Here is a 23489-nt window from a genome sequence, read left to right on the forward strand (position 1 = left end):
GTCACCAAATCCATCTAGTAGCTGGGGATTTCCACCCCAGTGCTGAGGAGACCCAGACCTGCTTAGCTTCAGCAAGGTGGCTCAGGCCGTGCTTGGAGTGGGATGAGAGAATTTCACTTGCCTGAAGAACAGTTCCTTGAATGGAGACCCAGAAATTCTCTGAGCTTCTTTTCAATACAGTTGCCTGCATGTTTCTTTTAGAACATTACTTTTAGAACTACAGTATTACTTGGTTGGTCGATTAGAGTAATCCATTAAGCATATTTGCTCAATTAAAACAATGCACCAGATAAACTGGGCAACAGGTATTTAAAACTGGTAATTATTTATAATATAAGGACTTGTACTCATGGGTGACACTTCTCTTTCTTGAACAAGCATTTCTCCACCTCTCTCACACAGGAGAAAATGCCTCTTTTTGGGGGCAAGCAAGATGAGACCCTTAAAATGTAAGTCTTCTTCTTCTTTAGACAATAGTGTAGGGGGAGATGAAATGGGGCAAAATTGTGATGCAGTAGGAGGACTTTAACACTGCTCTGGTTCCATTCCTGATCACAGTCCCTGCACACATGCTATTTTTAATGAAAGCCAACAGAGACTTTTTCCCTATTAAAAATCACACAGGTGTGCATGGGTGTGTGTTTGTGTGGAGACTGGAACTGTGAAAGGGGCAAAGTACTAAAGCCTCCTCCCAGCAGCCCATTTCATTGCCCCCCCATGCTACTTACATACAATACAAAAATTGGAAGGGTTACTCACACATTTACGGTCATGTCTAGTTTGACCTGCAGATGATGACAGTTGCTAGGGCAAATGTTCCCTCAGGTGAGTCACAGCGTCAGTCTCCTCCATTTGTTCAGCTGTTGCATACTTTCTTTTTGATCATATTTGTAGCCCCTCTCACAACTATGATGCACAACTTGTATGCATGATTTATCCCTGTTATGTAAAATAATCAATCTGCATGCATGGATCTGTAAATCTGCGCTTATTCATGTCTTATATAAACAAATAAAAACAAGCTTTCACATGTTAAAAACTGAAATGCCTGCCCCTCCCCCAGCCTAGCTCCCCGGGTCACTGGCCCTAAATCTGGTCCACCCTACAGAGGCAGTGCATCATCTCCAAACAAAAAGAGAATGCATTTTATTCAAATTATTGTTTTATTCATATGCAAATTCTTGTCAATCTAATACATGAATTTATTGATTAAAACTCATATCATTTCATCAACAAATATTTCTTCAATCAGGTGAAAGCCACTGTTATATTATCATCTGAAGAGGGTGATCTTAAGGGGTGCCTTAAAAGTTAAGATGAGCTTGTGCTGTTTAAAGACTGTAAAACAAACTCACTTTCAAAAGTTGACAGTTATTTTTCGTAGTTCATAGTTTCATAGTTTTTTTCACAGTAAATCATGTGCATTTATTCCTTAAAAGTCATCCTCATCTTATAATGGACATTTGTTCATTTTATGAGCTGGTTTCTGTTTTTCTGTAGTATTAATTTTCTCTGCCACCACTTTATTTTTAACTCTTGTTTTCTGCATTTTGATCCCTTGCAGAGCACTTCCAACAAGCCAGAAACTGAAACTCTGCCTCCAGTAATTGTCTTTTATACCAGCAACAGAATCTCAAATGCATCCAACATGGATTAGTCAAACGTGGAATGAACCCACAACAGAACAATTTAACAAGCCTCCAAAGAAGAGAATCATTTGGAGTTCACTTGGGGAAAGGCATGTCATCAGTGCTACGAAAAAATACATAAGAACATTTGCAGTCCTTAAACCATTCAGAGTTACGGAATGATCCCCCAAACTAAGCTTGAATCACAAATGAACAAATGAATGATCCCCCCTGCACAAAAGGGGAACAGTTTCAAATTATGTTTATGTTTAATGGTTTCTAAAAGCAGTACATTTTTCAGGCTTGTAATGGCACTGGTTTTATGTGATCCTGGCTTTTTGCCCCCTTCCATTAATTTGGATGTTTTTTTTTGTTTTTTTTAAAAACACATCTTTTTATCATTTATATTTATGAATGATTTTACCTACTGATTTGGCTTTTAATTTGCATTATTGTTTTATGTTATATACTGATTGTTAACTACCTTGAAGAAGACGGGATACACATTTCTAAAACAAATGAATTTATTGATTGCAGGTTATTACAATTTTTAGTGGCTTTGCAAATTGGAACCGCTCAATTCAGGTCTTTGGTAAATGAAATGTTTAAGGAGTTTAAGGAGGCCTCTTAAACTCTTCAAAAGAACATAGTGGTGATGGAAGAGTTAAAGAGACAATGAAAGGCTGTTTTTAATTCTGGCCTGAGCCCCACTGATGCACTCTTGAAAATCCATCCTGCAATGCTGAAATCCTAAATTGCCAGTGCCCTGCACCCCACTGGAGCATTTCAGTCTGCTGTTAGTAATCCTCAGCATGTGCAAGATTGGGGGTGAGCTCTCCAAGGAGGGGCTTGGGCCTGGGGCCTTTGTAGCCAAGAGGCAAAACATTCAGAACCCGTGGAGAAGGAACTCAGAAGCCCTTGAAAGAGACAGAGACAAAAAGCCTGTTACATGCTTGCAAATCACCCCACTGCTGTTATTTTATTTACTGTGGCCGGCAGGAGGATTGTTTTACTTTGCAAAAAAGAAAAAAAGAAAAGAAAAGAAAAATTAAGCTTTGTGATTGAGGTTTTCCTTTTCTTCCTTGCATGCTGTAAGAGTGGAGGGCCGCTCACTAAGTTCAGGAGGGATAAATGTGTAAAGGGGAAAGAGTCAAATAGCTAGAAAAGAGAGAAGGAAGGAAGAAAGGAATTGGAGGGGAAAAGTGTGGAAAAAATATGCATGGATAGTCAGATCAATATGGTGAGTTGACTTTTAACTTTGAAGATTGTACTACAGTGAATTGAGTGCTTGCAGAACACTTTGGGACCTGTGGCATCAATGTGAGAGTTTCTTTTTTAAAACAATTCAAGGTCCAGATATTGGCAACAATGCCTTTGGCACATGCTTTGTCAAAAAGATAAACTTGGCATGCGCTAAGCTTGACTTGGAATTGGAACCAAACAGTTAAGAAATGCTGAGCATGTTGGGTAAATGGAAGCAGTAGCAACAACAACAAAGTACTTGATGTGATGATGAGACATATAAAGCAGTCTAACCAAATGAAAGTATTCTAATTACCACTGATTTCAACCGGAGACACTAGGACCGCTATTTCCAGCAAATCTGTTCCCATTTGAACACAGTGGGACTTACTTCTAAGCAGAGGCGTAGCTAGGTTATTTGACACCTGGGGCCCATAAATTTTTGTCACCCCATATGGCCTAATTAACTAATTAATTAATAATAATTAATTATTATTATTAATTATATTGTTTAATTAATTAATTCACTTTTTATACCACCCTTCCTCTAAGCAGCTCAGGGTGGTGTACACGGTTCCTCCCCTTATTTTGCCCTCACAACAACCCTGTGAGGTAGGTGAGACAGAGACAGTAATAGTCATGACATGGAATGAATAATAATAATGGCCAGAAAATAAATGCAGTGAATATTTCCCCACAAGCAATGGATGAAATTTTGCATCAAATGGTATATAACATGAAGGTATTATTCCTAAAAGCCACAATTTCCAGAATTTTGGTCACTAGGGTATCACACCCCCCCCCCCCCGATGTCTCATTGGCCTGTTTTGAGTTAAGGCAGTGGTTTTCAAACTTTTAACACTGGGACCCACTTTTTAGAATGACAATCTGTCCAGGAACCACCGGAAGTGATGTCATGGCTGGAAGTGACAGCATCAAGCAAAATAAAATAACTATAAATAATTAAATTAAAGAAAAACATAATTAAATAGGGGGAAACCAGCCCTGTTTCACCAAGTGAATTTCCTCTGTATCCTGCCTGCAATAACACCCCCCCCCCACACACACACAGATAAAGCAGTGAGATTTTCAGCCCTCCCCAGTGCCCACCTTACTAGCTCAAGCCTCTGGTTTATTCTTTTTTTTGGGGGGGGGGGGCTGCCTTCTGGAGCATTTGTTGAGCTCCACTTTCATTAGATGGGGACCATGCAGCTAGTCTTGCATTCCTCTTTGCCTGACTTGACCAGGAGCCAAGGCAAATTTGCTTACTTGCGAGTAAACACACCCGTGTGGCTTACTATCGCTTTCCATTGGGCTCAAAACATTCCTCTGCTTGGAGGGAGGGACTTCCTTCTTGGGTGTTTTTTGGGGGCTGCTTTCATTGGATAGGAACCATTCTGGTGTCATTGGATTCCCCTCAGCCTGTCCTTTCCTATGTTTGCCTACTCGCTAATAAACGTGCGATATGGTGTGGTTTCACTTTCCATAGGGTTCCATGCATTTTTTGGTTTCCGTTTTTTTGGCCATAACTTTTGATGGAAAGGAAATATTTCAATCTGTTTTTTTCTGTTGCATTCCGCTGGAAATTCCACATCCAACGGTGTATAGCATGATGGGGGTACTCCTAACCTTCACAATATTAGTGATGTTGGGGCATTTGTGGTGTTACACCTGCCCAAAGGGTGGTACCCGGGGCGGACCGTCCCCGCCCCCTGGTTGCTACGCCACTGCTTCTAAGTAAACATGCCTAGGAGGGCCATGTCAAGTATATAAATTCTCCTCATTGAACTTATTGGTGCTTGAAAGGTCTTAACTTTGGCTGGATCATGCCCATTATTTATTTATATATTTATGTATAAATTTTTATACTGCCGTTCTTCTACGCATTTCAGGGTGGCGTGCATAGTTTGTTCCCACCTTCCGTTCTCACAACAACCCTGTGAGGTAGGTGAGGCTGAAAGATAATGACTGGCCCAAAGTCACCCAGGAAGCTTTGTGGCTGAGCAGGCATTTCTCTCTATATGTTTATAAACAGTAGTGAAAGAAGTGAAACCACAGGACCTAATTCAGCCATAATCATGTAGTACATGATCCTGAAAGCCAACTTTGAAGATCATTGCTTTCAACTGCAGAGACTGAGGCTGCAATCCTATATGCACTTACCTGGGAGTTAGTTCCATTGAACCAATGGGACTTATTTCTGAGTAGACATGGTTAGGATTGTTCTTCGGCATGTTCTTAAGTGTACCATTGAAATCGGTGGGACTTAAAAGACAGATCATGCCCTATGCTTTAATCAGAATGTATACTTGAGCACTTTGACCACATTCTGAGGCCAAACTAATACACTTAGGTCTGTGTGCGGATTGTGGTTCTTTTGTTCATATCCCTCCATGATGTCTTGTCAAATATTTTTCCATCAAGTGTGTAGCTTGGCTCACTTATTTGAACCTCCTGTATCTTTCTTTCTTTCTTTCTTTCTTTCTTTCTTTCTTTCTTTCTTTCTTTCTTTCTTTCTTTCTTTCTTTCTTTCTTTCTTTCTTTCTTTCTTTCTTTCTTTCTTTCACTGAGCTATTAAAATATACTTGACTAATTCAACTGTCTGATTGTGGCTCCCTGTCCGTGATCAGGATGATGTGGATTAATGCAGAGTTAAAGAGTTGTGTGGGTTTGAGTTGCTGTGGCCTCCTGAGGCTGCCGTTTGGTCTTGATGATAAATACCTGCTTTCCAGCTTTCTGAGAGTGCAATCCTATTCTACGTAAGCTACACTGGCACTAGCCATCATAAAAGCACCATAAAGCAGGTTAAGCCAACTCCAGAGTAAGCCGTGCTGGTGGGAATGCCTGCACCTGCCTGCCAGCGCTGCAACCAGGTCTCCTGGATGCTGGCAGAGGTCAGTTTCATGCCAATCGCACAGGGGCATTGGAGGGTGGTGGTGGGCATTCTGGAGACTGGAAGGAGTGTTTTTGGGTGGGGGAGGGCAGAGCAGGGTTGGGATAGGCCTGGGAGTGAGGCAGGAATGGCAGAGGAGACCTCCACCTTGTCCCCCCTCCCGGGTCTAGCTGCAAGAGGCTGGCAGAGATCCGAGGAGCCCCTTAGGGCAGTCTGGGGCTTTATCTGGCATAAGGGGAAAAATATCCCCTTACCCTGAGTAGACCTCCATTCTCCTCCTAACATGTGCTGGCTACAGCACAGGCCATGTGGCCTGGCTGTGCCAGCACAGGTTAGGATTGGGCTGTGAGTCTCTGATAACTGGAAAAAGTAGCAAAGGTTGTGTTAGGTGTACTCTGTAAGGCATGATCCAAAAGTCTGGTCATATGGTTGTGAATGGGGATGTTCAGTCTCTCTGTAAACCAGACTTTTGCATGAAACAGATTCTAGATTAGGATTGCCACCTAATTTCAAATAAAACAGTATGTGGATAAATGTTTGGTGCTCAGGAACATTATTTTGGAATTCCCAAGAGACATAGCAAAATATGCATTGCTTTTGTGGGATTTGCTGCTGCTGTTGCTGCTATACTCACACAATATCACACATGAGAGATGTAACTAGGCCCCATAATGCACACAAAACAAAAACCCCACAATACAGTGAGATTACAGAACCTAGTTATTTCATAGTCCTATCACTTCTTCATATATATGCATCTGCAAAGCTGCAATATTCTGTTTAATGAACAAACTGGACGTGATGGGAGAGACTGGTGGTCAGAACTTCCTGAAGGTTTTTTTAAAAATTAAAACATTTTTAATTTAAAAAATTGCTAGGCCCATCCTTACAAATCAGGATTATGGCGCTGCAGGAAGATTTTTTAAATAATCGATTTCATCACCTCCAAGTCACTATTTGCCTCTGTTTGGTACGAGTATGTTTGCCCCATGGAGCGAACAGGAGGTTTTTTGGGTGGGGGAGGGAGGGGGAAGGGAGTGCAATTTAAATTGAAAAATGTGTGGACGTACTTGTGTAGGAGGAAGAGAAGGAAGAAGAAAGGGTTAAACCCCTTCTGATTCATTCACGCTTGTTGCTTTTAGCTTTAAAACAACCTGTGGTCTTTCCTTGTCAGGGGTCTCCTTTGTCTCATCTAGCTAGGTCCTGAGCAGCTGGTTTTCCTAAACTGGGGCCTTGCCGTTTGGGTCTCGTTTCTGATAGTGCAACAAGATTTTCTTAGTTGAGATGCCTTTTAAAGGGCTGTTTTAAGCAGGCACAGGGCCATATCAGCCCATGCGATTCCAGTATTTGGTAGCAAATATTTTAACTGACATTGTATCTTGTGTTCTTTCATTGGGGCACTCTCTTGCTGCACTGTTCCCCATCCTGAATGCAGGGAATGGGCCAGAGATATATTTTAAATGATACAAGTCCGCATGCGCTGGCAGGAAAAATGTCAGCAACAACAAAACAAAGTTGATGAAGTCCCTCTGTGGGAGAGAGTCCTCCGCTGGGTATTCCTCCCCCCCTTTTGGCTTGGCTAGCCGCAGCTGGTAACAAACCATCCTACAGGGTTGGAGGGGGGAGAAGGGAGAGAGGGGGAAGGACCGAGGGAGTCACTTCCAAGCAACACAAAGCACTGTCTTTGGAAAGTTCAAACTTAGGAAGTTGAAAAGGGAACATGTAATAAGTGCATAGGTCTGAAAAGGTAGCTTCTCCTCCTGGGTGACAGGTTTACAGAGGTATTTACAAGGTGTTTGAGCAGGTAATTAGCACCCAAAGCCAGATGCAGGAAATAGTTCTGGTCACCTCAGACACAGAATACATAATAAGCTGAAGGGCTTGATTTTCAATGGATGATTTACTCCGAACAAAGGCCCCAAACAGAACTGAGTGCAGGACTTAGGGAACGGTAACCTAAGAGCCACTGGGCTTCTTTCCCATCAGTTTACAGGAGTCTCCCCCACCCCCCACATTCTCTTCTCAAGCCAATAACATATTAAACATTTTGCAAGACAAAGTTTTTCTTTAGCCAAAGAAAGACCAAGGATCTAATGTGTTAGAAAGAAACATTTGGATGGATAAGGAGAGGTAGAAATATTTGGTGATCTGTTTCCTGAAGATACCATCAGAATTTATTGAGGCTTTTTCTTGAGAAGCCATTGAGGCTGAAATCTGCAAGCCACTTGAGCCAGCCTACTTGAATTGGGGCTGATTTTGTCCCCCCCCCCCACTCTAGTATTAAATGTTCTGATGAATTACTTCATTCTGAAAGTACTGGAACACCTGGGATTTGACCTCTTTCTTGCTGAAGCTGCAGTCCACAAAACAGTTAAGTGTGAGATTGTTAAATCTCACTGTATTGCAGAACACATTTTTAATTTGCTTTTGTTCTTGGTGGATCACCTCATTTGCATATGTGATGGCTGCAGTGGGGCTTGACAGTCTGCCAATAAAATTCATTTCCTTCTGTACTCCCAACTCAGCTATACTGTGACTTGATGGGATGTTTTGTTTGGCTGAGCACATCTTGCTGTAGCACTGGGGGGCTGGAGAGTTTGGCTGGGTGGAAGCCCTGAGGGCCCAACCTGGATGACCCCTCCCCCCATGCTGGGGCTGACTAGAGGAAATTGGAGCAATTCCTTCTGCAGACAGCTGAAAGGAGGATCTGTGCTCATCACCCTAAGAGCTGATTGAGAATATGTGTCTATTTATGTACATATGTGCCTCCAGTTTTCATCCCAAAAGCCCTACCTGTGATCAAGATATCAAAATGTCTATCAAACACTGGACAAAGGGCCGATTCCGATTTCATCAGTGGTTTACGTTGTATTGGACAATCTAACTGAGTGACAGCAACACTGCAGACCATGGGCAACTCAAACTCATCAGGGGCTGATGTGATGTGACGCCCCATCTCCAAGTTTTGCTGCCCATCCACCAGCATCTACCAGCACCTCACCTCCCATGCACCAGTACCACCTCAGTGCCAAAATCCCCCCTTTTAATTGGTGCAGGCACCAGTGATCACATGCTACTGCCACCTTTTCTGAGTTCATGGGTAGAAGGAGAAAGAGGGGCCAGAAAAAGGGCCTCTGAGCCGAGTCGTGCCAAAGCACTTTCCCCATTACAGGAATCTCATCTAGTTCCCCTTCCCTGTTGTCAAATAGGGCAGCAGAGCGAACTGGAAAATGGCCACAGTGGGCATAAGGGTAGCACTTAGTAGTGCTCATTAATTTACAGCCCAATCCAATCTTTGATTTATGACAGTGAAACCCACGTTCCACCATCATAAATGCTGCTGTAAATGGAGTGCCAAAGCCAGGTGAGTTGGAGCTGCCAACACAAAGGGACAGCCTTCTAAGGCCTCCAGAGGGCCTTAAAATGTCAGTTCTGGTTTTCTTGGAAAAACTAGAAGTGATGCTTTAAGTCCCCTCGAAGGCCTTCAGAGAAAATTCAGTGATATTTTAAGTCCATCTGGAGGCCTTTGAAGGCATCCAGCCTCTCTGGCCCTCAGAACACCTCCAGAAGGGAAAGCAGCATGTGCTGGCAGCCCTCGGGGTGGCCTGACAGGGGGTGGTGGTGGCAGCACCCCCCAGGTGTGCTGCCTGGGAGTACTTGCAGCATGGACCCCCTCCCCCCGGCACACCCCTGTCTATAACTTGGCTCCTCTTTCTTTTCACAAAGTACCTTTCCTGGTGAGAGAGTGGTTTCGTATTAAAGTGTCCCTCAAAAGTCCTGGTGTTCCTATGGAAGGCTTGGTTCTCATCTTTGCATTTAATGCATCCATGTGCATACTATGCATACTCAGTGCCAGTCTGTGATATTTTGCTGACTGAAGCACATTGCAGACTGAAGCAATGGCACTTTCTTCCCTTCCCTCTGTCCTTCCTCTCCCATTTGCAGCCAATCATGTCCCATTTCGTTTTCCATTAGGGAGGTCAAAGGAAAAAAGTGTAGTGCCATTGCATCTCTCTTCTCCTGCAGGCCATCCACAGTGGGGGGATGCAGGGCTTCTGAGAGGAATTTTATCAGGGGGTATACATTTTCTTCTGGCCCCTTTTGCAAAAAGGTAGGGGTGAAACAGAGCAGGGGAGGGTGGTGACGGGCAAGCAGAGTAGGGGCAGGGAGGGGCAAAACAGGGTGAGGGGAGGGTAGAGACAGCTGGAAAAGTCTTTGGAGCCCAGGTCTACCAACCCGTGTGGCATCAGTAGTGTCCCCAGCATCCCGTGCAGGCAACAAGTCTGAGTAGATAAGGAAAACATAAGATCCCAGGAAATTTCTGGGCCCCCTCCTTTGGCTCCAGGGCCCCCCCCTTTGGACCTTGGGCCCAGGTACAAATTACCCCCTTTACTCTCCTAGGCCCTGGGTGGATGGATGGACTGATGCATACCTCCTAAGAACTGGTCTGCAGTCTGCCACCTGAAGCAACCTGTTTCACCCTGCTTCATGGTCAGACCTGGCAGCCTCTGCTTGCTTTTTCTATCAGCACTTTTTTCTTGAAAGCAAGGGGGGGAAATCACCTGCAGGTGGATGCTTGTTCACAGACTCACTTTCTGCTCTAGAATGTGTGCAGCTAAACCACTCCTTGGTCTTTCCTGCTTGCTTGTCCGGTGTCATTTTAGTGCTACAGCTCATCTGACATTTGGTGGTGTGACTTCTTACATCCCTCAAAATAAATCACCCCCATTGCTCCCAGCCCGGCTCTCCACACTCTGCTTTCAATTAAATTTATCATCAACTTTAAAGAGACAGCCTTAATGTATCAGGTTCACAGTGACCCCGAAACACCTTTTTGCACCATCTGAGACTCCTTGAACCACCTTCTTAGATTCTGGCTCATGGTTTAAAAACCCAGAGACATGAATTTGCTGAAAGCTTCTGTAGCAACGTCCAAGCATCAAGCTGTTTAAAGTTTTTTAAAGGTATCACCAAAGCGTGAGTCATCTTCTGCAGGGAGAAAAGAGGGAAAACCTGAAGCTCTGGAGGAACTGAAAGGAAAGCTGAAAAGCCTTCTTGTAGGTTGATGACTTTCCGCTTTTTACGTATTCTGGCACAATCACATGGCCATATTTGCTTGTTTTTGTGTTGTAAGTTCACTCATTGCTCAGCCTTCAAATACTTCAAATACTTCAAATACTTCAAAAATTATTTTCACGCTGCACATCTGCCTTTGACTTTGTCTTTGTTGGTTTGTCTTTGTTGGTTTGGGATTTTGTTTTTGTTTGAAGAAGCAGGAATAATAGGGAGGTGACAGTTCCATACATTTCTGGACTCAGTCCTGCTATCAAGAAAGCTGTTGTTCTGTCCAGAAGGGCCACCGGGTGAAGCTAACCCATGACACAGCAGAGCTCCTCTAGGCTTCTGAACATAAGGTCAGAACTTCACAGAGAAATGGGGAGCTGCACAGATGGGTCAAAGGCCACCGAGCCACCATTTAATTCCAGGACACCATATATTCAGTCTTAGGCAAGGACTGAAGCCCATTTTTTTTCCTGGCTTGCCCAAGTTGCCAAAGATCATGTTGGGGCCTGACCTTTCTAAAATGCCAAACCAACATCTTTCTGAAATAATTCAAAACATCTTTTTTTTTTTTTAAATTATGCAGGAAGTGATGTCATAGCTGACAGCAAACCAACTTAAATGCTGAAAGAGGTATGCTTGACATACTGCTCAAAGGTCCTGCAACATTCCTGAGAGAACTTTATGTGATCTTGTTAAGTATGTACTGCTGTTTTTTGTAAGCTTGATTGTTGTTTCTTAAACAGCAGTTGCAGTGGAGAAGGGAGAGAATCTGCACGGGGACATCTGCATAAAAGAGAAGATGTTTCAGACCTCATTGATAAATTAAAGATCAATAAGTCACCGGGCCCTGATGGCATCCACCCAAGGGTTATTAAGGAATTGAAGAATGAAGTTGCAGATCTCTTGACTAAGGTATGCAACTTGTCCCTCAAAACGGCCACGGTGCCAGAAGATTGAAGGATAGCAAATGTCACGCCTATTTTTAAAAAGGGAAAGAGGGGGGACCCGGGAAACTATAGGCCGGTCAGCCTAACATCCATACTGGGTAAGATAGTGGAATGCCTCATCAAAGATAGGATCTCAAAACACATAGACGAACAGGCCTTGCTGAGGGAGAGTCAGCATGGCTTCTGTAAGGGTAAGTCTTGCCTCACCAACCTTATAGAATTCTTTGAAAAGGTCAACAGGCATGTGGATGCGGGAGAACCCGTGGACATTATATATCTGGACTTTCAGAAGGCGTTTGACACGGTCCCTCACCAAAGGCTACTGAAAAAACTCCACAGTCAGGGAATTAGAGGACAGGTCCTCTCGTGGATTGAGAACTGGTTGGAGGCCAGGAAGCAGAGAGTGGGTGTCAATGGGCAATTTTCACAATGGAGAGAGGTGAAAAGCGGTGTGCCCCAAGGATCCGTCCTGGGACCGGTGCTTTTCAACCTCTTCATAAATGACCTGGAGACAGGGTTGAGCAGTGAAGTGGCTAAGTTTGCAGACGACACCAAACTTTTCCGAGTGGTAAAGACCAGAAGTGATTGTGAGGAGCTCCAGAAGGATCTCTCCAGACTGGCAGAATGGGCAGCAAAATGGCAGATGCGCTTCATTGTCAGTAAGTGTAAAGTCATGCACATTGGGGCAAAAAATCAAAACTTTAGATATAGGCTGATGGGTTCTGAGCTGTCTGTGACAGATCAGGAGAGAGATCTTGGGGTGGTGGTGGACAGATCGATGAAAGTGTTGACCCAATGTGCGGCAGCAGTGAAGAAGGCCAATTCTATGCTTGGGATCATTAGGAAGGGTATTGAGAACAAAACGGTTAGTATTATAATGCCGTTGTACAAATCGATGGTAAGGCCACACCTGGAGTATTGTGCCCAGTTCTGGTCGCCGCATCTCAAAAAAGACATAGTGGAAATGGAAAAGGTGCAAAAGAGAGCGACTAAGATGATTATGGGGCTGGGGCACCTTCCTTATGAGGAAAGGCTACGGCGTTTGGGCCTCTTCAGCCTAGAAAAGAGACGCTTGAGGGGGGACATGATTGAGACATACAAAATTATGCAGGGGATGGACAGAGTGGATAGGGAGATGCTCTTTACACTCTCACATAATACCAGAACCAGGGGACATCCACTAAAATTGAGTGTTGGACGGGTTAGGACAGACAAAAGAAAATATTTCTCTACTCAGCGCGTGGTCGGTCTGTGGAACTCCTTGCCACAGGATGTGGTGCTGGCGTCTAGCCTAGACGCCTTTAAAAGGGGATTGGACGAGTTTCTGGAGGAAAAATCCATTATGGGGTACAAGCCATGATGTGTATGCGCAACCTCCTGATTTTAGGAATGGGTTAAGTCAGAATGCCAGATGTAGGGGAGAGCACCAGGATGAGGTCTCTTGTTATCTGGTGTGCTCCCTGGGGCATTTGGTGGGCCGCTGTGAGATACAGGAAGCTGAACTAGATGGGCCTATGGCCTGATCCAGTGGGGCTGTTCTTATGTTCTTATGGGACTGCAGTGAGGGCAGGAGGTTCAATTCCCCACACGGCCCCAATCCAACACCCCCCCATTGGCTACTACACAGGGGTGGTATATTGTTATTCTTATTCTTGAGTCCTGGAAAACTGTTAGCATCTCTTTCTCCCATACTGATCTTTTCCATGTGTTCAGGTCACCAACAGCCTAACCCAGGGGTGTCAAACATAAGGCCATGGGCAGAATGCAGCCCCCGGAAGCAGTTTATCCATCTTGCGTTATGATTGGGCTCTCCCAGCTTGATAATTGGATTATCTCATACCTTGAAAATATGAACAAGATTTCTACATGTTTTCTCTTCTGTCTTTTGCAGCTAATGAGTTTCTACTTGAGAACAAAGTGCTTATTTCTGACTATCAGCTGCTTAACAATGTCGCTTTTTGCTTCATGGGTGCTGGTAGATGCTGGTGGATGGGCAGCAAAACTTGGAGATGGGGCAACTCATCGGCCCCTGATAAGTTTGAGTTGGGCTCTTAGCAGACACTTAGCCCTTCTGTATAAAATGAGTTTGACTCTTGTGTATGTCTGCTCAGAAGTAAGTCTCATTGAGTTCCATAGGTTCTGTCTCCTTTCTGAAGTCAGGCAGCTTGCCACTGGGAGCAAGTTCTTCTTGGTGGTGACACCCTCCTTCTAGAATATCCTTCCTAGGAGGCCCACCTGTCATCTGCTCTCTTTCCATATAGGGGAGATAAATAATGTCAAAACATTGCTTGTTTGTTTAAAGCCTTTCAGTCATATTCTGGCTTAATTCTGTGGTTTTTATTGTATGTTTTGAAGTAGTCTATGCTAGTTGCATGCTTTTGGAGTTGGCTGCATTTTATGAGTTCGCATGCTTCTCTGAGCTGACTCAAGGGTCCTATCTAGTCAGTAAGGTAATGTGTCCATTAAAAAAAATGCTATTGTTTTATAAAAAGCCTGAAATATTTAGGCCCTATGCAAATGTAACCTAATAAAAGACAGGCCTTGCTTGCAGCCATATCACCTACAATGGGCCTGAAGGAGAGAAATTTCTGAGGAGTGAAAAGAAAAAGAGGCTCCACCCCTTGCCCCACCCACATGCTGTTGCTCCTCCTCCTCCACTCTGTTTGTCACACTGCAGTGTTATGGAGGCTACATGTGCAGCTCTCCCTTTTAGCCCTCTAGTTCTCATGTGAACCTGATCTTTACAGAGAGCATGAAGATCAGAACGGTCTCTCTGGATTAGGCCTGTTATGCACGATCGAAAGAGACCACTGACACCAAACTAAGGCTTTTATTAGGAGGAATGGAACCTGAACCAAACCAAACAAAATGACCTTGTTCCAAATTCCCCCAACTGAGAGGGGACCTGAGGCAGGCAGGCAGGCACTAGGCAGCAGGACTTGAGGCAAAGGCTGGATGGTTGTTCTCTGGTTCTCAGAGGCTCTCCCAGGGGCTCCTTCCTGCAGCTAGCTCCTCCGCTCCATTCTGTAGCTTGTTCTCTCCCAGCTCGCTCCTTGCAGCTCCTTCTCTACCAAGCTTCCCTGGTGGTCCTTCCGCTCTTTGCTTGTGCAGCCCCTTTTATAGGCCTCAGTTCCTCTGCACACAGCAGCCTCTACCTTTCCTCCACTGGTACTGCAGCCTTCTCTCCTGCAGCATTTTTCCCTTTGGACCTCCTCAGACAAACTCAGACTGACTGTCTATTGGATCATGAAAGGGTACAGGCTACGATCCCCTCAGGCCAATTTCCAGCAGTCAACTGAGCCCAAGTTCCAAAGGCCCATCTAATCCAGCTTCCTGTATCTCACAGTGGCCTATCAAATGCGTCATGGAGCACACAAGATAACAAGAGACCTGCATCCTGGTGCCCTCCCTTGTGCCTGGCATTCTGAGGTAGCCTACTTCTAAAACCAGAAGGTTACACGTACACATCATGGCTTGTAACGTGTGATGGACTTTTCCTCCAGAAATTTGTCCAATCCCTTTTTAAAGGCATCCAGGCCAGATGCCGTCACCACATCCTGTGGCAAGGGGTTCCACAGACTAATTAAACACTAGGTAAAGAAATATTTCCTTTACCTGTCCTAACTCTCCCAACACTCAGTTTTTGTGGATGTCCCCTGGTTCTGGTGTTGTGTGACAGGTAAAAGAGCATCTCTCTATCCACTCTATCCATTTCCTGCAAAATTTTGTATGTCTCAATTATGTCCCCCCTCAGGCACCTCTTTTCTAGACTGAAGAGCCCCAAATGCTGTAGCCTTTTCCCATAAGGGAGATGCCCCAGACCAGTAATCACTTGGTTGCTCTCTTCTGCACCTTTTCCTTTTCCACTATATCCTTTTTGAGATGTGGCAACCAGAACCAGAACACACACTCCAGGTGTGGCCTTACCATCAGTTTGTACAATGTCATTATAATATTAGCCTTTTTATTCTCACTACCTTTTCTAATGATCCCAAGCATAGAATTATCCTTCTTCACCACTGCTGCACATTGGGTCGACACTCTCATTGAGCTGTCCACCACCACCCACAGATCAGAACCCATTAGCCTATATGTGAAGTTTTGATTTTTTGCCCCAATGTGCATTACTTTGCACTTATTGACATTGAAATACATCTGCCATTTTGCTGCCCATTCTCCCAGTTTGGAGAGATTCTTCTGGAGCTCCTCACAATCTCTTCTGGTCTTTACCGCACGGAAAAGTTTGGTGTCGTCCTCAAACTTGACCACCTCACTACTTAACCCTGTCTCCAGGTCATTTATGAAGAGGTTGAAAAGTACTAGTCTCAGGACAGATCCTTGGGGCACACCGCTTTTCAACTCTCTCCATTGTGAAAATTGCCCATTGACACCCACTCTCTGTTTCCTGGTCTTCAACCAGTTCTCAATCCATGAGAGGACCTGCCCTCAAATTCCCTGGCTGGAGTTTTCTCAGCAGCCGTTGATGAGGGACTGTGTCAAATGCCTTCTAAAAGTCCAGATATATAATATCCACAGGTTTTCCTGCATCTACATGCCTTTTGCCTTTTTAAATAATTCTAAATGGTTCATGAGGCAAGACTTACCCTTACAGAAGCCATGCTGATTCTCCCTCGGCAAGGCTTGTTCGTCTATGTGTTTTAAGTTTCTATATTTGATGAGGCATTCCACCATCTTACGTGGAACAGACGCTAGGCTGACCAGCCTATAGTTTCCCAGGTCCCCTATCCTTCCCTTTTAAAATTGTACTATAGGTCTAGCATTTAATTTAGGTCTAGCATTTTATTTTTCCCCCTGAGTGATCCTGTAACTATACTTCAGGTCTCAGGGTTCCTTACAGGGAAGCCAAGTCACATAGACCAATTTATAGTACAAGGTTTATAGTGCAAGCATATCTTTAGTCTCCTTTTGTAAAAAAAATAAAACATACAAGAGAGCCTTGAAATTCTGACGGATATGCCAGAGTCTGTGCTGACATCTAGATTTCAACTATTAAATAGTTGATTTTCAGATCCCGTCAATAATACAGTAATTCTAGCAGATTAAAAACTGATCTCTCTCAGGACTCACTTAAATTTAATTTGTCATTCTTTACCGGCAACTCACAAGGCTGAGAGGGTCAGGGAATCATTGGGAGTGTGGAAAAAACACAATTAATTTGGTATCAAAAGGTAATAGGATCAGGCCTTGGAAACGCTCCTCCATTGTTCTGTAGAATTAACTTCTGTGGGTCGGATGCCTCTGGTCACTGACCTCAAACCAAACAAGATCTGAATGGGTTGGTTGCAAAAAAGAAAGAAAGGAAAAGACATGTGTGTCTTACTGATCCAAATCAGGCCTTTTTTTGTTATTTAGGTGGTGGGATCGTTCAGTTTCTGTTTTGTTTTAAAGAACAGGGGATGCTGTTCTCGGAGAAGAATCTATAGAGATGAAACATGTTACACATGAGATGTTAATATCATGTCACAGACTTGCTTCATAAAGGTATCTTGTTTCTGTTGTGTGATCCCTTTGCTTATTTTTCCTTGGGGTGCTTCCTGATATGATTTTTTCTGAGTTTCATCACCAGGAGAGGCGATTATTATACAGGATGTCCACAAAAACACTCCCTGATTTTACGATGTTATGATATCTAAACTAATTCAAATATATTGATAAACATGTTGTGAACCGATTCCCTAACAACAGTTATTTCATTTCTGCCGTATCAGAGAGGACAGTGTATGGCCCTTTCTTCTTTGAGGGAGGAACTGTTACTGGTCAAAGTTACCTGGAGATGCTGACCAATTGGATGTTTCCACAACTAGCTGCTGAGGGTGATGACTACCTTTTCCAGCATCTCACTGTCAGGAGATTTCTCAATGAGCACCTGCCAAACAGATGGATTGGTCGTGCTGGACGAGATGATCAGGTTTTCTGCAAGTTGCCTGCGAGGTCACCAGACCTTACTGTTTGTGACTTCTTTCTTAGGGGGTACGTGAAGAGCACAGTTTACGTACCACCATTACCTGCAACCCTGGAGGAGCTGAAAATTTCGATCACTGAAGCAGTTTGCATGATAACTCCAGATATGCTACAGAGCGTCTGGACCAAACTGGACTATCGCATCAATGTTTGCTGAGCAACCAGAGGGGTGCACATTGAGTGCCTTTAATGCTACCCTATACCACATGCAACTGAATGAAATCCTGCACCTGAAGCTACTAACTGTGAAAGATTATTACAATAAAGTTGCATGTTATACCTGTTTGAAATCAGGGAGTGTTTTTGCGGACACCCTGTACAGCAGGGGTATCCAAACATTTTGGCAGGAGGGCCACATCATCTCTCTGACACTATGTCAAGAACCGTGTCAGAACCAGGAAAAAAAGAATTCATTTACAATTCAAATGTGAATAAATTTACATAAATTAACATAAATGAATATATTAGAGATGGAACTTATATGAATGAGTGAAGGTCTTGCAATAGCTCAAGGCATTATAAACAGCCTTGCACAGAGCAAGGCTGCCCTTTTTTTGCTGCCGCTGCTGCATCACAGACATGAAACAGCAAGCAGTGGAGGGAGCCCTCGTCCCATAGCTCACACGAGAGGTTGAAGAGTCACCCTCACGCTGACAGCAGTTGCATTGGGCCAGTGTGGGCTCTAGCAAGTCTCTGCAGCGTCAGAGGCTCATTGGAGATTTGGAGCTCCCTGCAGGTCAGATTGGGAGTCCCTGAAAATCACAAATGACCCCTGGGCTGGGGTTTGGGCACCCGTTATACAGTATCATCAAAAAAGAAATGAGAGAAGTAGATGCCCACTAGCATTGGGGGTTTAATTTTCTATACGCTGCCACCAACTCAGTGCATGCAACATTCACAGAACTCTATGCTTGGAAGGATTCTTGGACCATTTTAGAATATTCCAAGCACTGGTGGCTGTTCTGCCTTTGTGTGTGTGTGTGTGTGTGTGTGTGTGTGTCTGTCTGTCTGTCTGTCTGTCTGTCTGTCTGTGTGTTGTCTGCCTGCATTATTCAAGCAAACAGTTGTCTGGAAAGGGAAATTTCATCACTTTTCACACAAGCTTATAAAGATAATTGAAATCTGAAAAAAACTGCAGTTGCCATTATTAGTAAGAAGATAACTCTTTTGATTTTCTCTGATGGGTCCCTTTTCACGCATTTCACAGGAAGCAAATCCAGATTTGCAATTTACTCCTGGCCGCCTGTGTTTGGAAGCCTCCCTGTTTTATTTTTGATACTTGTACCCCACATGGATGAAAGTTGCAACTCGCTGTACTAAGTCACCTGGGACTATGTGTTCCCACACCTCAGAGCTGCTACAATGTAACATTACCAGGCACATTGAAAGCATGAAAACAACAACAGCAAATCCCCCCCTCCATTTCTTTTCTTTTTTTAAATGGAAATTTGGGGAAAATGAAAATATATGGAATACTTATTTTCTTATTAACCTAATCTTATTCCACTGTTTCAAGAACACAAAATGCATTATGTAAAACTCAGCTAGTACATACAGTTGTCCTGTTTTGTAAATGTATAAACTAGAATACCTTTGGTTTCTTTAAAATATTAATTAGAAATACAGAGACAGAACTGTGAACTGCTGCACCAAATGGTTCCTGGCCATGTCCCAGTGTTTGTCAGGCAGAAAATCTGGATTTAATTCTTCAATAAATCAGAATGTCTTGTTTTATCATTGCGCATGTGTTCATGTGCACACACACTACAGTTGCATAGTCAATATCAATTTGCCAGCTTTAAGGGTGCACAAAATCTACTCCTGGATTTGGGGCCAAATTATCTGTAGAGCAACTGCGAGTCCCTCAAACATATCTTTGCCCCATTCGCATATAAAGTGGGGTGTGGAGAAGTTGCACTTCACAAAAAGGAATGTATGCAGAGGGAATGAAATTTACCCCTTCCCCACTTTACCTTGCCAAGCTCTACTGCAGGGGTGTCAAACCCGTTTCTTACAGTGGACTGAACAGGATTCATGGCACCTGTTGAGGGCCAGAAGTGACATCATTAAGCAGAAAATGATGTCATTAAGCAGATGATCGTCAGAAATAAGCACTTCGTTCTCACATAGAAACTCATTAGCTGGAAATGTCAGAAGAGAAAATGTGCAAATCTTAATCATATGTTCATTTTCATGATATGGGAGAGCCTAAGAGTCCAATCCTGAGCTCGACATGCTGGCTTACTTGCACAGACTGCCGAGCAGCAGAGAAGAAAGCGGGGATAGGGGAGGTGGGGAGAGGGCGGCGAGGAGGTGTGACAGAGAAGCAGGAGGCAGGGAGAAGGTGGGTGGAGGTGTTCCTGGAAGAGGGAGCGAGGCGGGACCAGTGGAGTGACGTTCCACTGGATCCGGAGCCTTCGCATCAGGTTCAACACCTGACACGAAGGCTCTTACCTCACCACCAACCTTTTAGTTGGCAGTGAATCAAGTAGCCCCACTGAGGGGCTACTCCCTTTACTAGGGGAAGGGGACAAAAGTCCCCTTCTCCCAAAGTGCTGCCTGCGGCTGCCGTGCATGTGCAAGATGCAGCGGCAGCTGTTTTCAGTGCCGCCGCAGCCGCGCACCATGGGAGCTCAGGACTGGGCTCTGATTCAGCACACAGGCCATCCTTTCAGCAGCATCTGTGGCAGCATCACTTCGCAGCTCATGTGTTTAGCATACAGAGGGTGCCCCAAGTATCTAATTTGACCCTTCCTGTACCTAAAAATAAAACTGACCCTGGAATGTTTAGTTCAGCAAAGGCTTTTCTGGTCCAGATCCACCTCTTTACTCACTGATCTGACTGTTTACAAAGCAGAGACTCTGAAAGCCAGACTCATGCTGGAGTGAAGAAAAGGGAGTCAGGTATCTTTTGAGACAACTTGCCTGCATTGAGACACTTAGGGGGGGATGATTTCCATTGAACATATGATAACACTTGCGCAAGACCTGGGTTTGTTTTTATGTATCACCAGAACTTCTGCTTCTCACTGACTTGTGTGCCACTATGCAGACACCCAAAACTTCAGTGTTTGAACACACACACACACACACACAGTATCATGAAAATAATCATCGTAATCTTCTCAGCTGCTGCGCCAAATGTTTGGAAAGGGCTCACCTGCTTCTCCAAAGGCATCCAGGTGCAAAGGCAGGTATTTGTGAGCTAGAAACAGGCAAAACATACACACCTACATGTGTACATGGTTCTGATGAATAACACAGAAGCTTCTTCTTCTTCTTCTTCTTCTTCTTCTTCTTCTTCCTCCCAAGTTCCCCTTTAAGGCCTGCCCTTTAAGGCTTACTCTCTGGGTAAGCCACTGATGAAAGTTGCAGAACTCTCCATTCAGCCACCAGGGTTTTCCCAGATTCTATGACTGCATGCATCCTCAAGGTTTTAAAGGTTTTAGAGGTAGCCTATCTCTGAATGCCAGGGAGTGGCAACAGGATACAGGTATCTTGTTGTCTTGCGTGCTCCCAAATGTATCTGGTGGGCCACTGTGAGATGGTTGGCAACCTTCAGTCTCGAAAGACTATGGTATAAGCCTACAGCACCAGGTATTCCCAGGCGGTCTCCCATCCAAGTACTAACCAGGCCTGACCCTGCTTAGCTTCCAAGATCAGACAAGATCGGGAGATAGTGTTCAGTATAGGGAGATGGTTGGCAACCTTCAGTCTCGAAAGACTATGGTAGAAGCCTACAGCACCCGGTATTCCCAGGCGGTCTCCCATCCAAGTACTAACCAGGCCTGACCCTGCTTAGCTTCCCAGATCAGATGAGATCGGGCATGTGCAGGGTAACAGTTGGACTCCTGTGAGATACAGGAGACTAGATGGACCCTTGGCCTGATCCTGCAGGGCTCTTCTTATGTTCTTATTCTGCTTCTCCATCTCCATTGTCATTTCTAGCCCTTTCAGGGTGGTTATTGCTGTCACTGCCATTGTCACTATGTGGCACTGCCCTGCCTGGCTTACCCCTGCAGGAAATGGAGCTGGCTGGGGCGATGGTGCATCAGTGAGTGAGTTGTGACTGTGTATCTGTCTGGCCTTCTAAGGAGGTGTAGAGCAAAGGAGGGTGCAGAGCAAAGCCTCAGTTGGGGGCCACCCACCCCTATGCACAGCTACCAGCTCTGGTGGCAGTGTTGGTACCTGAAAAAAAAGATGGAGAAGTCATGGGGTACACAATATTGAGTGGTGGACCACAGATCTAAGGGGTAAATCCAGGTGATATTTTAACTCAATGGGTAGGAGAACCAGACACTGTAAGAGGACCCACACTTAAAGAAACTGAGATATCAGAGTTTTATAAGAATGGAAAGACAATAGTTTATTCAGGCACAATTCCTAAGATGCTGAATAATTCAGTTGGCATCCTTCAGTCTTGGAAGACTATGGTATCACACTCTGAATAGTGGTTCCGGAACAGTGTCCTCTCCAGTGCGCAAAGCCTGGGTAAGGTAGATATGGAGGATAGACTGTTACCCATGCAGCAAATCACCCCTCTCCACGTCGCTGAAATGGTCCAATGGAAAGGCAGAAGCCAGTACGGTTGGCTCCAGCGACGTCGCAGGAGTTGCCAGAACGCGACTGTGTTCAGCCATGAACTCCCTTAGGGACTCTGGCTCCGGATTTTGCCTTGAGGTTGACCCCTGAAGCCTTTTCCATAACTGGATGTAGCCACAAGGCAGTGGAGGTTTGGGATCAGAGTTTTCCTTCTCTCAGATGGGCTGCCTTCCTAGGCTAACGAGTCCCATCTACCCGGTGGCTGTTTAGTCGCCTCTTACGACAAGTATAGCCAAATTGAGGGCCTATTCTTATCCCCAGCCCCCAGGGGAGGCTGAATAATAACATTGTCTAAACATTGGTATCATGGTGAATAGACACTGCAGGTTAAAACAATAGCAGGCAAATAAAACATGCAAGACAACATGAACAGTAGAGATGAACTTATGTTCAGATACATTGAAATACAAGACAATTCTTAAAAGTAAATAATACTTAAGAATAATAATTAAATTCCCACTAGTCAGTGCCCTATCCTAACTCTGTTCTCTCTATCTAATCTATACTCTGTCTTCCACTGTTTACTTAAAAAGCTTAGAGGTTTCATAGCTACCTGGGAATCCAGTGATAATCTCAAACTGTGGCAGCCTCCATCTGGAGAGAAATCCTCAGACCACAGAAAAAGAAATCACTGAGCGGAAAAAGGACTGGAATGGCAGAGAGCGAAAAACTCTTGGTGGAATCTTGCTGTCTTTGGAGGTGATTGGGGAGATGGGTTGTTGAAGAGGTGATCCTAGGAAACACTCAAGCACAGGCAGGTCTGGCTTTTCTTTGGATCGTCACAGCACCCCAGCCTTGGAATCTCTTGGCTGAATCAGCAAATCTCAATCTCAGGTCTCCATAAAGGTATAAAGAACCTTCACGAAGTCACTGGGGCTGAGATAACATTCAGCTGCTTCACTGGTTCCTATTCACCCAGGTTTCTCATACCAGTGACCAATGGGGCTAGGAAAAGCTTTGCTTTCCAATTTCAATTTCACTGATGATACTAAATGCAGATTTGGCTTGACATGCAGCACCATCTATGGCATGATCTATTCCATCATAGACAGTACGGCGCACATGAGCGGTATTTGCACAGGACTCAGTGTAGTCCTCTCCCTCCCTGTCCTTGATGTACATTGACCATTA

At 44.4% G+C, this 23489-nt stretch overlaps 2 pseudogenes; both read right to left on the reverse strand.

The window, feature by feature from the left end:
- Window positions 1–21338: 21338 nt before the first annotated feature.
- Window positions 21339–21461, reverse strand: LOC136646770 (5S ribosomal RNA; annotated as a pseudogene).
- A 29-nt stretch (window positions 21462–21490) lies between these two features.
- On the reverse strand, window positions 21491–21604 carry LOC136646373 (5S ribosomal RNA; annotated as a pseudogene).
- Window positions 21605–23489: the final 1885 nt, after the last annotated feature.

This window comes from Tiliqua scincoides, chromosome 3, assembly GCF_035046505.1.
Source record: "Tiliqua scincoides isolate rTilSci1 chromosome 3, rTilSci1.hap2, whole genome shotgun sequence".
In the NCBI taxonomy this organism is placed as follows: Eukaryota; Metazoa; Chordata; class Lepidosauria; order Squamata; family Scincidae; genus Tiliqua; species Tiliqua scincoides.